Genomic DNA, 13,445 nt, shown 5'->3' with positions numbered 1-13,445 from the left:
ACCATATAGGTATAAACGTTTGAGATTTCTATCTACATATGTGCATGTGCAAAGCTGTACAAAATATCCAGAGAGTAAAAGCTAGGCCCTCAATATCAGGAAAGGCATTTTTATAAAGGTAATAATGTAGATATCACTGTGTCATGTAGTGCAGTGGATAGCAGCATTCAAAATTAATGGACTTTGTAGTGCAGTGGATTAATGCACTCTGTACGCATTGTGTAAATCTTGCTGTCTGGAATTTCATCTGGAATTCAGAACTGCATTGGCTGTGGATTGGTAGAGGAAGAATTTTTAGTCCCTGGGCTGTACTGAAAATTGTGTGGTGTTTTATAGCCTGGCATTATTCATAAATGAAATTTATTAGTAGGACAGATTTGTCTAGAATTCAGCACCGTGTCTTAAGAAAATACAAATATATGGCTTACACAGTTTCGATAGTTTTGTCATTAGTCTCAGCAAATAAGTTCTTTCATGTGTTTTGTGAAATGCGATTCTAAATGGTTAGAAGGCTAAAATTGCAAAGGGATTGGGCTTTAAAATGCTGATTATATTGTTTCTTTCTCTGCTACAATTAGTTATCCCTTGCTGTAAAAGAAATAACTGAAGACTGGAAATGTATGAACTAAATTCTGTTCTTAGAAAACTATGTAAATATTCATAATGAATATGTTTATAATTATGCTACTTCGAATGTATATATTTATAAGAAAAATCAGAGTCTACTGCCACATTTCAATTTTTGCTATGGAAAACAATGCGAATCTAACAGAATAAATTATTCCTATATTAAGTCACGTAGTTATTTTTTCTTCTACTATTATTTTATAGTATTAATTGATTTTAATGAATTTAAAGGCTTCAGAATAATCAATGATTCTGAGCTTTGTTATTGTTGTTGTTGTTTGGTTTTGGGTTTTTTTTTTTTTTTTTTTTTTTTTTTTTTTAAATTAAACTTTTGCTCCAAAATATCCAGAATGCATATCTATTTTCAGTAGTCTCATTACACAACATATTCAGGTACTTGTATGGAGAGGTGATTGCCTCCTTCATTACTGTCAAAACCAGAATCCGTTATAATGACCTACCTCATCTTCCCATCCCTGCCCTAGAAATGGCCTTCCTTTCAGTACCCTAGAGTGAAGGCAGCTATACTTGCTTTCTCTGTCAGCTAGGATTTTCCTTACAGAATGAGAATTCCCAAGAGCTTTACTAGTTCATCATTAAGATAAAAAATCAGTGCAAAGGAGCTGTACCAGGAACTAAAGATTTGGATCAAAATAGCTTGTATCTCATCATATTATACCAGATTCAATCCTACTTGCAAATTACTCTCTTAACAGTTTTCTGCCTTTCTTTTTTATTCCCCCCCAAAAAAATAGAGATGAATTTTCAATTTTAATGCTGGTTGAAGGTTTCAGAATGTTGTTTCAGAATAAAGTTCCAGTTGAAACAGGTTTTTTTACATGTCAGAAGGCAATAAATCACTGTACTGCAGCTTCCAGCGACTGTTCTGCCCAAAATTTAATGGGAATTTTTTAAAGAAAATTTTGCTGGTATCCTGCTTCTGCTGGTACACATTTTTTTTGCCAGGATGTTGTGGTTTACTGCTCACTCATAAGTTCTACATTATATACTTAAAGTCATAGAATCACAGAGTAATTAAGGCTGGAATGGTTCTCTGAGATTACCTAGTCCAACCTTCTGCAGGTCCTCTACATGACCAACTTCAAAGTTGGACCAGGTTTCTCAGGGGCATGCGTCATCTCCAAGGATGGGGACTCCATAGCCTCTCTGAGCAACAAGCTCCAGCACTAATTGCTCTCATTGCAAAAGCCATTACCTCAATATCCATACTGAATTTCCCTTGTTGCCTCTTGCGTTTTCACTGTGGGCCTCAGAGATGAGCCTACGTTCTCTATTACCCTTTATTATAGTTGAAGACGGCTCTTTCTCTGTCAACTAAACAATTCAAACTCTCTCAATCTCTTGTTTTATGCCGTGTGCACCACTCACTGTTCTTCTTGTTGGCTTCTGCCGTGCTTTTCTGTTTGTCACACTCAAACTGGGGATGCTAAAATTAGCCATAGTACTCTGGATAAGGACTCACAGTAGCTGACCAAAGGGGGAATTATCACTTTCCTTGACTCACTGGCTACACTGCTGCTGAAGCAGCCCCAGAAGTTCTTAGCCTTTATGACAGCAAGGATATGATGCAGATAGTGATGTCAACTTATTACTCATCCAGGCATCACATCCTTTCCTGCAAAGATACTCCGCAGAGTGTTGGTCCTCAGACTGTGTTGTTGCATAGAGTTGTTCCATTCCCAAGGCTTCCTTCTGCTTTTTACTGAGCCTGTAATTCCCCAAATTCCCCTCCTTATTCTTTCTAATTGAGTATAACATTGCCTTTTTCATTCACTTGGTCCCTGCAGCTATGGTTGCGATCTTTCAAAAATGGCAGAAAGCAGTCTCAAAATGAATAATCTCCTGCAATATTCTTTATACACATCTCAACCATTTCCATGGCTTTATATACGTCCAGTTTGCTAAAGCAGTTCTTGGTACTATTGTCTTCTGTTTTGCTTTCCCTCACTCCCCAAACTCTGTTGTTAGACACAGAGATCTGATACGGTGAGGGCAGACATGCCAATAAATGCTGAGCAATGAAAGTACAGAATGATTCAATCTTCTCTATTTTTCATCACTTTGTGGCCATCCCCCTTCAGCACAAGACAGGCATTTTCCTTGGCAGGTTTTTGCTGCTAATGTACTAACGGAAGCCCTCCTTGTTGCCTTGCACATCTCTTAGTAGATTGAACTATAGCTGAATTGTGGGACTATTCTAATTCCATCCCTGCTTATCCAGGAAATGTGTATATAGTCTTTTTAGAAAATCCATCTCTGCTTCTTTGTGCTTCCTTTTTGTGTTTCAATTGAGTCTAGATTTCCCTGTTTATCCACGCTAGTCTTCTTTCACAGCTGCTTGAGTCCCTGCACAGGAGGATTGGCCATTCTTGCCCCATTTTCCACATGTTTACATGTTTTTAATTATTCTCTTGCTCAGGATACATTCTTCAGAAGTTGGAGTTAAAGACCTTTAGTTATATGAATCACGTGTATTCAGTTAACTTAAGCTATTAAACTTGCTGTTTTCCAGTCATATGGTATCTTTCTGTCTTGAAAGGTTTGTTACAATCCTTGTGACTGGATTACACTGCCATATGAAGAAGCCATATGGTGTCACAATCTGGGAACTGGATGAAGACCACCAGTTCATGTCACATAGCTTGCATACCAGCTCTTAGTCACTGGCAACATAAAAGTGAAAAGATCTTCTAATCTGCTATCAGTACTTTAAGCCATACATTTTATTCTTAGTACTACTTTACATCCCAGTTAATTTTAGGTCATAAAATTGAAATTTGTGTGGAAGAAACTGAAATTATTCAGTTGTATTATATTTGTATTCTGTGGTCGGTACCTTTTCTAATGCTACTGTATCTATGATATATAGATCTATCACAACCTGTGCTCTAAATTTCAAGACTTTAAAAAAATGATGAATGTAGACATTAGCATTCTCATGGGCTTGGCCATCAATATTGCAGCTTAGGTAAACAGGAGCTTTGCCTAATTTATTGGTTCTCATTATATCTGGCATGTAGAAGCTGTATTCCCCTCTGCTTGGGAAATTCCCCATCTGCCTGGAAAATGACCTTTTCTGCTCTGCAAATCAATCTAGCAGAAGGGACACAGTTGGTTAATATTTTAGAAAAATTACTTCACTTGTCACCAACTAAATTGTCATGGTTTTGACCCATTTTGAAATTAGTTAACATTTGCTTCCTTTCTCATGTTGCATGCATAATTCATTTGGATTCTCACTATACTTGCACTATGCTTCTGAAGTGGGGATGTTTTGTATAGTGACTCTTAAGAGCAACAGTAACACAACATTTGTCAAAGTGTCATAGTGAACAATGAAACCTCATTATATGTCACTCAGAGAGTGGAATGAAAAGTGATGCTACATCTAGGCAGTTTTATACCTAAATCATGGAAGGTGAAAGACGGGAAACAAGTTTTCATTGCTTTCATTGTATTCTGGTTTGATTTGTTCTCTGAGAGCTCTCACATAAGTCAATGTTAATATTCTTGTCTTGATCCTTCTCTGCTGGAGTTACTGGGAATTTCACCAGTGATTTCACTGGGAACAGAAATAAACTCAAAGTGAATGAAATTACTCATGTGTAAGAGTTTGCAAGATAAGATTCTCCAGGGCAGAAGCTGTCAATTTTGTTTGCATTGCACAGCACTGAAGATATTCTTCACCCCAGACTAAAAAAAAATAGAAAGAGTTGAACACTACATGTCATACCACATTGCTATGCTACAATCCCCCCAAAATAAGAGTCTGTAACTCAGTAAAAACAGACAGTATAAAGAGTTCAGTTTGAATACTGAAGAGTACATTGGAAGTTGTAATTTTAAATTCAAAAAGATATGCTGAAAATTTGCACACTACCTTTGGAGAAATGCAGTTTTCTGTGCCTCTTTTCACCTTGTCTAACTACCTGGATATACGGTTTCTTTGCTACTATGGTGACAGAGTCTCTGCCCACTAATCCTGAAGAGAAAGAAAAATAGTTTACCCAAAACCTATCTTTCCCTAAAGCCCAAGTTACTTCTACAGGTATGGGGTGAATCAAGGCTTCCCAGAAGCATGAATTGTCTCCATCTAGTAATTTCATTAGAAAAGGTTTACATGATTAAAGTCACTAAAAAAACCCCAAGAGTTAATGCAAGGATGACAATGTAAAAAATAAGCATAAGCTTTGCCATGTCGACATACAGGCACACTGTCAGTCATTGTCAAAATTATAGAGCATAACAGCATATCACATCTTTTCCTGTCAAAATGTTCTCTCTGACAAAGGTCAGTGCCTTCATGACATAAATCTGTTTTCCTATTATTGTCATAAGTATCATGAGAAGAATGGATTTGAGTCAAATGTTTGGAACAGATAGAGTCAATACAATGTAATTCAGGAAAGGGCCATATTTCCTGTTTCCCTTTGTCAGGATGCCAGCCATCAGCATGAGCGTTCCCTCTCACAATCTGTTTGTGTTACAGTGAGTAACAGTTTTTTACTGGCCTGGAAAATGACTATCCTATTACTAGTAAAGTGCATTCATGGGATCAAGTGACTTTTGAATAGTTAAGTACATTATGCCCTTTAAATAGACCGAATGACTTCAGATGAAACCTTTAAAACTGCAACCAATCTGTTGGAAAATTAAAAATCTAGTAAATCCAGTGCTGAAATTAGGCAAATTTATGAGCTCCTGAAATATACAGCCTCTTAAAATAGTTTGTTACTCAGTGGAATTTATGAGAGATTTTTCTCTACAAGAAGCAACATCTCCAATAAGTCATGTGCATTTGCAATAGATAGAAAATGAAGTAAAATAATATCTGGCATAAATTATACCAAATTGCTCACAACAGTGTTTTACTTCAAGCCTATTTGAAAAGATCCCAAACCATTATAATAACTGACTCCCTTCCCAGTAACAGCAAGATGAACTGGGAGTAAATGCAACTGAAATCAATAAATGTACAACAGTGTAAAGCAGAGGTGTCAAACTCATTTTCACCAGAGGTCACATCAGTTTTGTGGTTGCCTTCAATGGGCTAAATGTCATTTTAAGACTATATAAATGTCACTACTCCCCAGTGAAAATGAGTTTGACACCCCTGGTGTTGAGTTACAATAAATACCCTGTTTTCCTGAAAAAGAAGACCTGTATGATTTTTCAAGATTTATGAGGATGCTTGAAATATAAGCCCTACTCCAAAAATAAGCCCCAGTTACAGTTAATTTAGAAAAGTAAATTTAAATATGTATAACACATGCGAGTGGAAATTATAGATATCATGTTTTCTGGATAGGGCTGGCCTATTCCTTACGATAAACAGGAAGACTGGTCTATGTGGAAAGGTCTCAGCAACCAGTGGAAATATTGCACAGGACAATGTGAGTTAGCAATAGGCATGCTTGCTGCGTCCCAAATCTGGTTAATGAATTGTATTCACGTGCACCACGTGACTTCAGAATTTATTTTGACATTTTCATTATAATGCTATGGGCATGCTAGCATTAAATGCAAGGAAATGGTGGCAGCAGCGACTTGGAGTTTACACTTTACTGTAAACTGTAGAGTAAAATCTAGTGTAGAGTTTGAAGGATTTGATTATTCAGTCACAGAATACAGAATTGGAGTGTTGGAGGATTGACTGGATGATTTTTCATCTCTTACTGGCTAACTCTGTGAGCTATACTAAATTGCTTTTTTTTAATTTTTTTTTCCTGTTGAAAATCAAAGATAAACTTTGCAGATTTCATATACAACACACCGGCTGGTCCTTCCTTCTGAGTGAATGGACCTCCAGGATTTACAGTTCTAATAACAGGAATTTTAAAAAGGAATGATAGAAAAAAAGTCCTTGCTTGTTTGTCTGACAGCCTTCTATCTCTCTTTAGCAACTGAAAATGGAAAAATACAGAAACTGAAAAACAAAATTAAAAATGCATCAGGGCTTCAATAAAATACAGAAAGCATGGTCAGCCCCATCTTTACCCCCTAGAGAAAGGAATTTAGAGCTTTATTCCCATCCACATCTGTTTCAAATACCCCAGTCCCAGTCTTGTCTCCTCCTGCAGTTAATGTAACTGGAGAAACTTTCCTGGTGAAGGTCACATCAATCTGCAGCTTTCAGAAAACCCAGTGCCTCTACTTTCCATACAACTTCCTTCCTCAAGACATTTTATGGGCTCCAGCTGTAGCTCTAATGTCCTTTTTGCTCATGTTCCCTGAGTGTAATATTTCTCTGTGGTATAGCTGGCAAAAGTTAATGCCTGAATACATTTGCAAACAATCTGGAAGTGGAAAGCAGGCATTACAAGCTTGCGTAGGAGGCTATGGGATGTCACAAGAGAAATCTTTTGACTGGGGTCTTAAACTCTTCAAGAAGGGGCTGTGAAGGTATTTCTCAATTAAAGTAGTTTAATTAAAGCAATATGAGGTACAAAGTGGGAAATAGGAATTCGGATCTGAAACAAGGAGATCTGTCTCTGTGGGCAGCAAATTTGAGAAGATCTAGATTAAGTTAATATTTGGTTACCAGGAAAAATGTATCCTAAAAGGGTCTTAAAATGAGTTCTGTCACTTAGGTGCTTGTTCTGTGGTAGGAAGTACAATTGCAGTGAAATACAGGTTGTGTTTGTAGACTCGTGCTTTCAGTCTTTTAGGGCATAAGGCAACTGAAGGTAAATGAGTGATAATTCAGCTTCTTAGGTTTTTTCATGCATCCCAGAAGAAGTAGTGATGCTTATTTGAGACACTGAGAACAAACTCCAATACCTGTCCTTATAATACTTCATTTGGTCATTTCATCATAGAAACACAGAGGTCAAGGTATTTGAGTGAGTTCTCCATTCAGAACTGAAAGAACGTGTCAGAGAGCAGGAGCAGGACTTCAAGCACACCAGTTTTTACTTTTCTGTGAAGTCAGACATGAGACCTCTTTCTTGCCTGTTTTGGTGGTCATTTCTGGTGCCAGAGATGTCTTGTAACACTGAGTTCTAGAAGAGCTCAAATAAACTCAAGAAGAACCTTATGAAGAAGTGTTTCTTAACAAGCTTCACATTTTCTTTCTTTCAACACTGTTCAGTTTCCCCTTACTTTTATATCATAACTAGAACCTGAGTAGTAATGCCAAGAATTTGATCTTTTCATCACTCTTGGAGTTATAAGCTCTTATTCTTTACTGTTTGTCTTAAAATTGCAAGAGGAACAATAAGATGATATAATAATTTTCAATACTTCAAATTTAAACTAATAGTGATTCATATTTTGACCTCTAAGAATCTAAAATTTTTAGTTTCATTAATCTTATGCCTTAATTAAATATGAAAATAAAATAATGATAACCCTCAGGAAGTATGAAAAAAGGTGTGGAGCTAAAAAAATATGGAGATAAGGTTCAGCTTTTGTTTTGAAATTAGCTGTCCTATTACTTATATTGTAAAAGATAAGACCAGAAAGCATTTCATTCATTATTAATTTCCTCTATCCTTTCTGATGCAATATATAGGAAGGTTTCATATGCTGACCAGATCTAGGATAAGAAAATTAATATTAGCAGCAAATATGTTTAAATGTTCATCTACAGGTGAAGTTAACCAAAAGCTGGGAATGGGAGGATGATGTGTATTGTATTGCTGGCATACAAAGTTCTCACCAGATTAGCTGTCTTCATATATGTCACGGTCATAGTTCTGATTACAGTCTTCATTTTTACTTTTTTTTTTCCTTTTTTCTTTTTCTTAGGAAGTTTGCTGCATTTTCATGGGATTTGTTCAGACATCTTGCTGGCTTTCTTAAGGTAAGAGGAGTTAAAAACACCTGCCATCGACTTTGATGTATGACTGAGTATAAAAACAATTAAGAATTCATTGTTTACCGTGGATGTTGGAGATTTTGCTGTGTGGGAGAGGCAGTTTGTGTCAGAGAAAAAGTGTTGTCAAATATAAAGAGTGCATGAAGCTGTTAATTTTATGCTTTAATGTGGTACAATCAGGTGAGCTGGTTTTGGAGGTCTGAGTCACTGCTACGTGCGCCAGCTGTGTGCCCCCTGCACAAAGTAGTGGGGTGTCTGTGCACCCACGGATTATAAGAGAGGGAAGGACAGGATTTCCATACCCACCAGCTCTCTGTATTTCAAGAGCTGCTCTATTTCCACTGTCTCAACCAGATTGTTGATACTCAGCACAGTCAGGCCAGGCAGGTGTGAAATGCTGCTCAGCTGGTGATTTCAACGGTAAAAAAAAAAAAAGAAAAGAAGAAAAAGGTGGAAAACAATGGGTTTGTTTCATTTTATTTCTCCCCTTAAAAATAACACCTCTCCCTTCTTCCCTATTAACCTTGATATGGTTTTGGTTATAACTTGAGAGTGCCAGAATCTGTTTAACTTGCATATGGATTTGTCCCAGGTTCCTTTGGGAAACTGCTAGTTTTGCCATCTCAGGTATGCAGAAATGTTCATAATGGTTTGGTAGCTTGGTACCAGGATCTCGTGTGTGCTGCCTTGGACAATGCATCTGTCTTTCCTGATAGATACTATTGCTATGATACTCATGTTGGCTAATTTAAAAGATATATGGATTTCTGTGTGTGACATTTTCACTGGTGGCTGGGTTAAATATGACATTAGACATGTATTTCTAGGCAGCAAAGGAGATAAATATTCAACTTTTTTCCACCTTCCTCGTCAAAAACAGAAATAAAATTTTAGATCTAAATGTCTGTTTGTAATTAGAGGCATGTGGTTTTATCTGAAGGGTTATTACAGTTCACTCACACCATGAAATGGGTGAATCAAGAAAGCTGCACATTTTTAGAAGTCAATTAAATATTTTGCACTGAAACAAAACATCCTTCCACTTCCTACCACATAGCCCTGCATGAGTGTAGTGAGAAGGAGGCTACTTTAATTTGTTTGCTCATGTTAATTACTTATATTTTTTTCTGTTATTGCATGGTTGTGCTGAAATTATCCCGAAGTCCTGAATGAGTGTGGAACCAATGAATGAATTTCACATAGGCAGAAGATGTTATATAATTAAAGTCATTTCCCCCAAAAGCTGGTACTGTCATTTCCAAGGAGTCAGGGAGGGCATTCAGCAGATTTCCCCTCGCAATACAAAAAAAATCAAACAGCAACACCTGGAATTACAGATTTTGGAAAAAAATGAGAGAGACGTGAGCAATGTGATAACATTAAGAATATTTAAGAGACAAATTTAAAACCTAATTTAATATATACTTACAATGGAATGAAGGATTTCTAGTTATTATTGATGCTTTATCACTAGATACCTAAGTCTCCCCAATGTTACTGAAAAACACCTCCTTTCTGCCTAAAGATACTACACATTTTATAAAGCAATGTGATATAAAGTGAGGGGTGCTTCCTATGTTCCATATTCTCTCATATAGATTGCCATGTTTCTTTATTTTCTTTTCTCTTATACATTCGAGACATGTTTTGCAGTCAGTCACTGCTCATAACCTTGGATAAAATTGCTGAACTCTATTTATTGTTTGTTTTTTTCTCCACCATCCACTCAATAGAAGAACCATTGAGAAAAATGTATAACATCCCTGACATTTAGAATCTTCAGTAGAAAAAACATGTGCTGTAACTACCTACCCTGCGAACATATGTGGAACAGTTTGTGTGTGGTATATAGTGTCAAGAATAAAATCCTTGTGTTTGGCTACTGCATATGCAAGAGATGCAAGATTCTGCGGAACAGACTTCTACGAGTGGCATATTGTATAAGTGTGATTGTCACTGTGGCCTTTCAAATGTAAATCCCCAAAATATGATGGGATACTGTTTGGAGCTTTGATACTGAAGTCTATCTATCTCACATGTCCAGTCTTTGCTGCCTCAACATGTCCTGTTTACACCAGACTTGTGGCTGCTCTGACATATGCTGCTAACATCAAGTCTTTTGGGAGCTTGCACTTGCAAAACCGAGCTCCACCATGTTCTTCACACATCCTACACAAAATGCCCTGAGTAGAAAATGGACAGAATCAGCATTATCGGGAGTTTTCTTCAGTACAAATGTGTCTAAATCCAACTACTTTACACTTTCTGACCAGAACAAAGGGAATGAATTGGAATCTGGCCTGAGGGCGTTTAATATTACATGAATTCACGTTGTGCAAAGAGGCTCAAAGAATCCTTTTGTGAGCTGATACCATGAGTCTACAACCAATTGTGCAATCTCAGCTACCCTACGATGCCATACATATGCATAGGGTCTCCAGTCTGAAAGAAGGGTGGCACTGTGGTATTGTCTTCTCTTTATTAAGCTCTGCAGGTTGATTTTTGGTACAATCTGCTCTGCACCCTGAGATCTTTACGGCTCGGCAAGTGTTTGGTTTGCCCTGCAAAACTCACTCAAAGCATCTCAGGGTTCCCAAGTAAAGGGCAAGCTACTGGGATAACTTTGAAAGATCAAGGTGGAATGAGACCATGTCTCCTAGCAGGTTCTATCCAACTGTTTATTAATGTAGGCAAGTCAGAGCAAAATGTTGGTATTGACTCAGAATGGGCAATAGCCATTACCTGAATCCTCTGGGTTGTTTCCTTCTTTCTTTCTGATCTGGCCATGGGTTATTCAGAAGTTGAGTCTAATAATATACCTCTGTTAAGCGGTAAGATGCACTTCATTGCTGTCCAACTGAAGGGTTGGGAACTTAGCATTCTGCTAAACGTTGTCTTTAGACCGTTTACTTTACTCTAAAGCTTCCTTTCCTCAATATGCTCATTCCCTGCAAACAGAAGACTGTCATCACCTGTTCTCTACTTGTTTGCATGCTAATAGCTCTTCTCCTCTCATTAATTAATGAATAGTCAGCAGGGAATTGTCTCTTCAGGCTCATTAAAGAAATGGACACTAAAATGATATGAAAGCAGCTGCCTCTTTTCTGTCATTCCCTTCTGACGGCTACTGCTTTCCTCATCACTGCTTAATTATAACACTGCTTTGATTAGCAGTCCGGTTACTTGCTGCAGCTGCATTTAGAGATGGAAATCTTAACTACACAGTCAGGTTTAATTGATATTCTCATCAAACTGTTAACATTGTAAAAAAATGCAGCACTTCAATACATCAAGCTTGTGTACGTATATTAAATCCTTCTGGAAGTTTTTTTGACCTTGTAGGCAAATTGAAAAGACATGTTGTTTCTTGAAGCTTTCTAACAAGTCACTGATTATTAGCTGAATTCATTTAGGAACCGGAGGTAAAATTTGTGAAAAATCTCAGGCCAGAGATCATCCTAAACAGAAACTCTTTGATCACTATTTCGGTACTTAAATGTGCAAGCTCATTTTTATACTGAAAAATTTTGAAATTATTTGTTTTAAAGAAGGAGATGAGATTTTCACCTAAAGATTTCTAATAAAAAACTAATGTCCATGAAAAGAGTGAACTTATGCTGGACAGATAATCTGTCTCATGGCTGGTGTAAATTAGCAGCTTGGAAGATGCTCTAATTCATACAGGAAGGGTGATTGAACGAGATCTGCCTATACATACATTTATGTATAACCTGTGCTCGGCTCAGGATTTAAATTCTAACTCATGTCTTGCTGTTAAATCCTGATTTGTAGACAAACCACATCAGGACAGGCTCCTGCACTGTAAGGTGGCTGAGACATGCTGGTCCTCTGCTACCACAGTGTTCAAACAGGAGGACTCTTGTAGCTTTGAGGTAACATAACAAGTACTATTGTTAACTGTCTATTAACAGCTGGTGCTTCCACTTACATTAAATCAAGTCTGGGACCTGGGTCTAAGTGGGAGATGAGCTACAGGACAAGGGGAAAGTCTTTGGTTTGACGTCGACCTGTGGTACAGACACACACGTTCAAGTTCAGCCCAAAGAAGAAGGGAAGAGATCATTTACCATGAGCCATACCAGAAAGCACCCAACATTAGAACTAACAAAAGCAAATCTTTAAGCTCTTGTCCTACAATTAGTATATTGAGCCCAATTCTGGAATGATCTGAAATGAACTGGAAAGACTTCAAACCTCTTTGTCTCTTAGTACATTAATTTGTATTTGGACTGGATTTATGCTTTCATTATCAAACACAATCACCTTTTGATGACAAAATGAGTCCTTTCAAATTCAACTGTTACCTTATTTATATAAATAAAGAATCCTTGTGTGCCCTGGCCTGACCTTGAAAACTGGTGAACTTTGCTTGGAGAAATTCCCATTAGATCTTTCACAGTCAGAACAAATTCTTGTGAATCTAGAGTTTCTGATTAATCTGCAGTGAATCAGCAATTTAAAATCCGACTTTTGTTTCATTTCATACTATGATGAACTTGTTAAGGCCATTTCCCAGTTGTCTCCACTTACTGCATTGTTGGAACATCATTTGTTCCCATTTTGCAACACTCTTCTCTGTGGGAACCTCCTCACATGTCTAATGAGTTCTGGTCTAGATTCTCCCTGTTTGTGGTAGCACCTTCGTTTCTATTTTGGAGCTTCAATACCTAAAAAAAGGGGAGATTTTTACTAAGATTGGTGTATAGGCCTCATAACTTGTTACAGAAACTAGTAATGATGGGTTCAGAAAAACCCTAGGTAAGACACTTTTCTTATTAAACAAAGAGCATATCTAGACTTTTGCTGTAAACATATGTCATCCTGCTGAGCAGAATCATAACTTTTCTATTCTGCACAGATAAATTTGGCCTTTAAACTGAAGCAACTAGATTTTGAAAAAAACAGTTACAACTGTTTTGAAAAAGCCATTACAACTCCACTCCCCCTCTTCAAATCT

General features: G+C 37.2%; 1 protein-coding gene across 3 annotated transcripts in view; it reads left to right on the top strand.

The window, feature by feature from the left end:
* Window positions 1-13,445, top strand: part of TENM4 (teneurin transmembrane protein 4) — a 1,673,798-nt gene that overhangs the window by 536,610 nt on the left and 1,123,743 nt on the right. For all 3 annotated transcript variants that reach the window (XM_071817725.1, XM_071817645.1, XM_071817681.1), the window contains exon 4: window positions 8,398-8,452. The gene's annotated coding sequence lies outside the window, so the exon portion shown is untranslated. The remainder of the gene's footprint in view (window positions 1-8,397; window positions 8,453-13,445) is intronic.

The sequence above is a fragment of the Patagioenas fasciata genome, chromosome 1 (genome assembly GCF_037038585.1).
Source record: "Patagioenas fasciata isolate bPatFas1 chromosome 1, bPatFas1.hap1, whole genome shotgun sequence".
In the NCBI taxonomy this organism is placed as follows: Eukaryota; Metazoa; Chordata; class Aves; order Columbiformes; family Columbidae; genus Patagioenas; species Patagioenas fasciata.
This window is presented reverse-complemented; position numbering and strand designations above follow the sequence as displayed.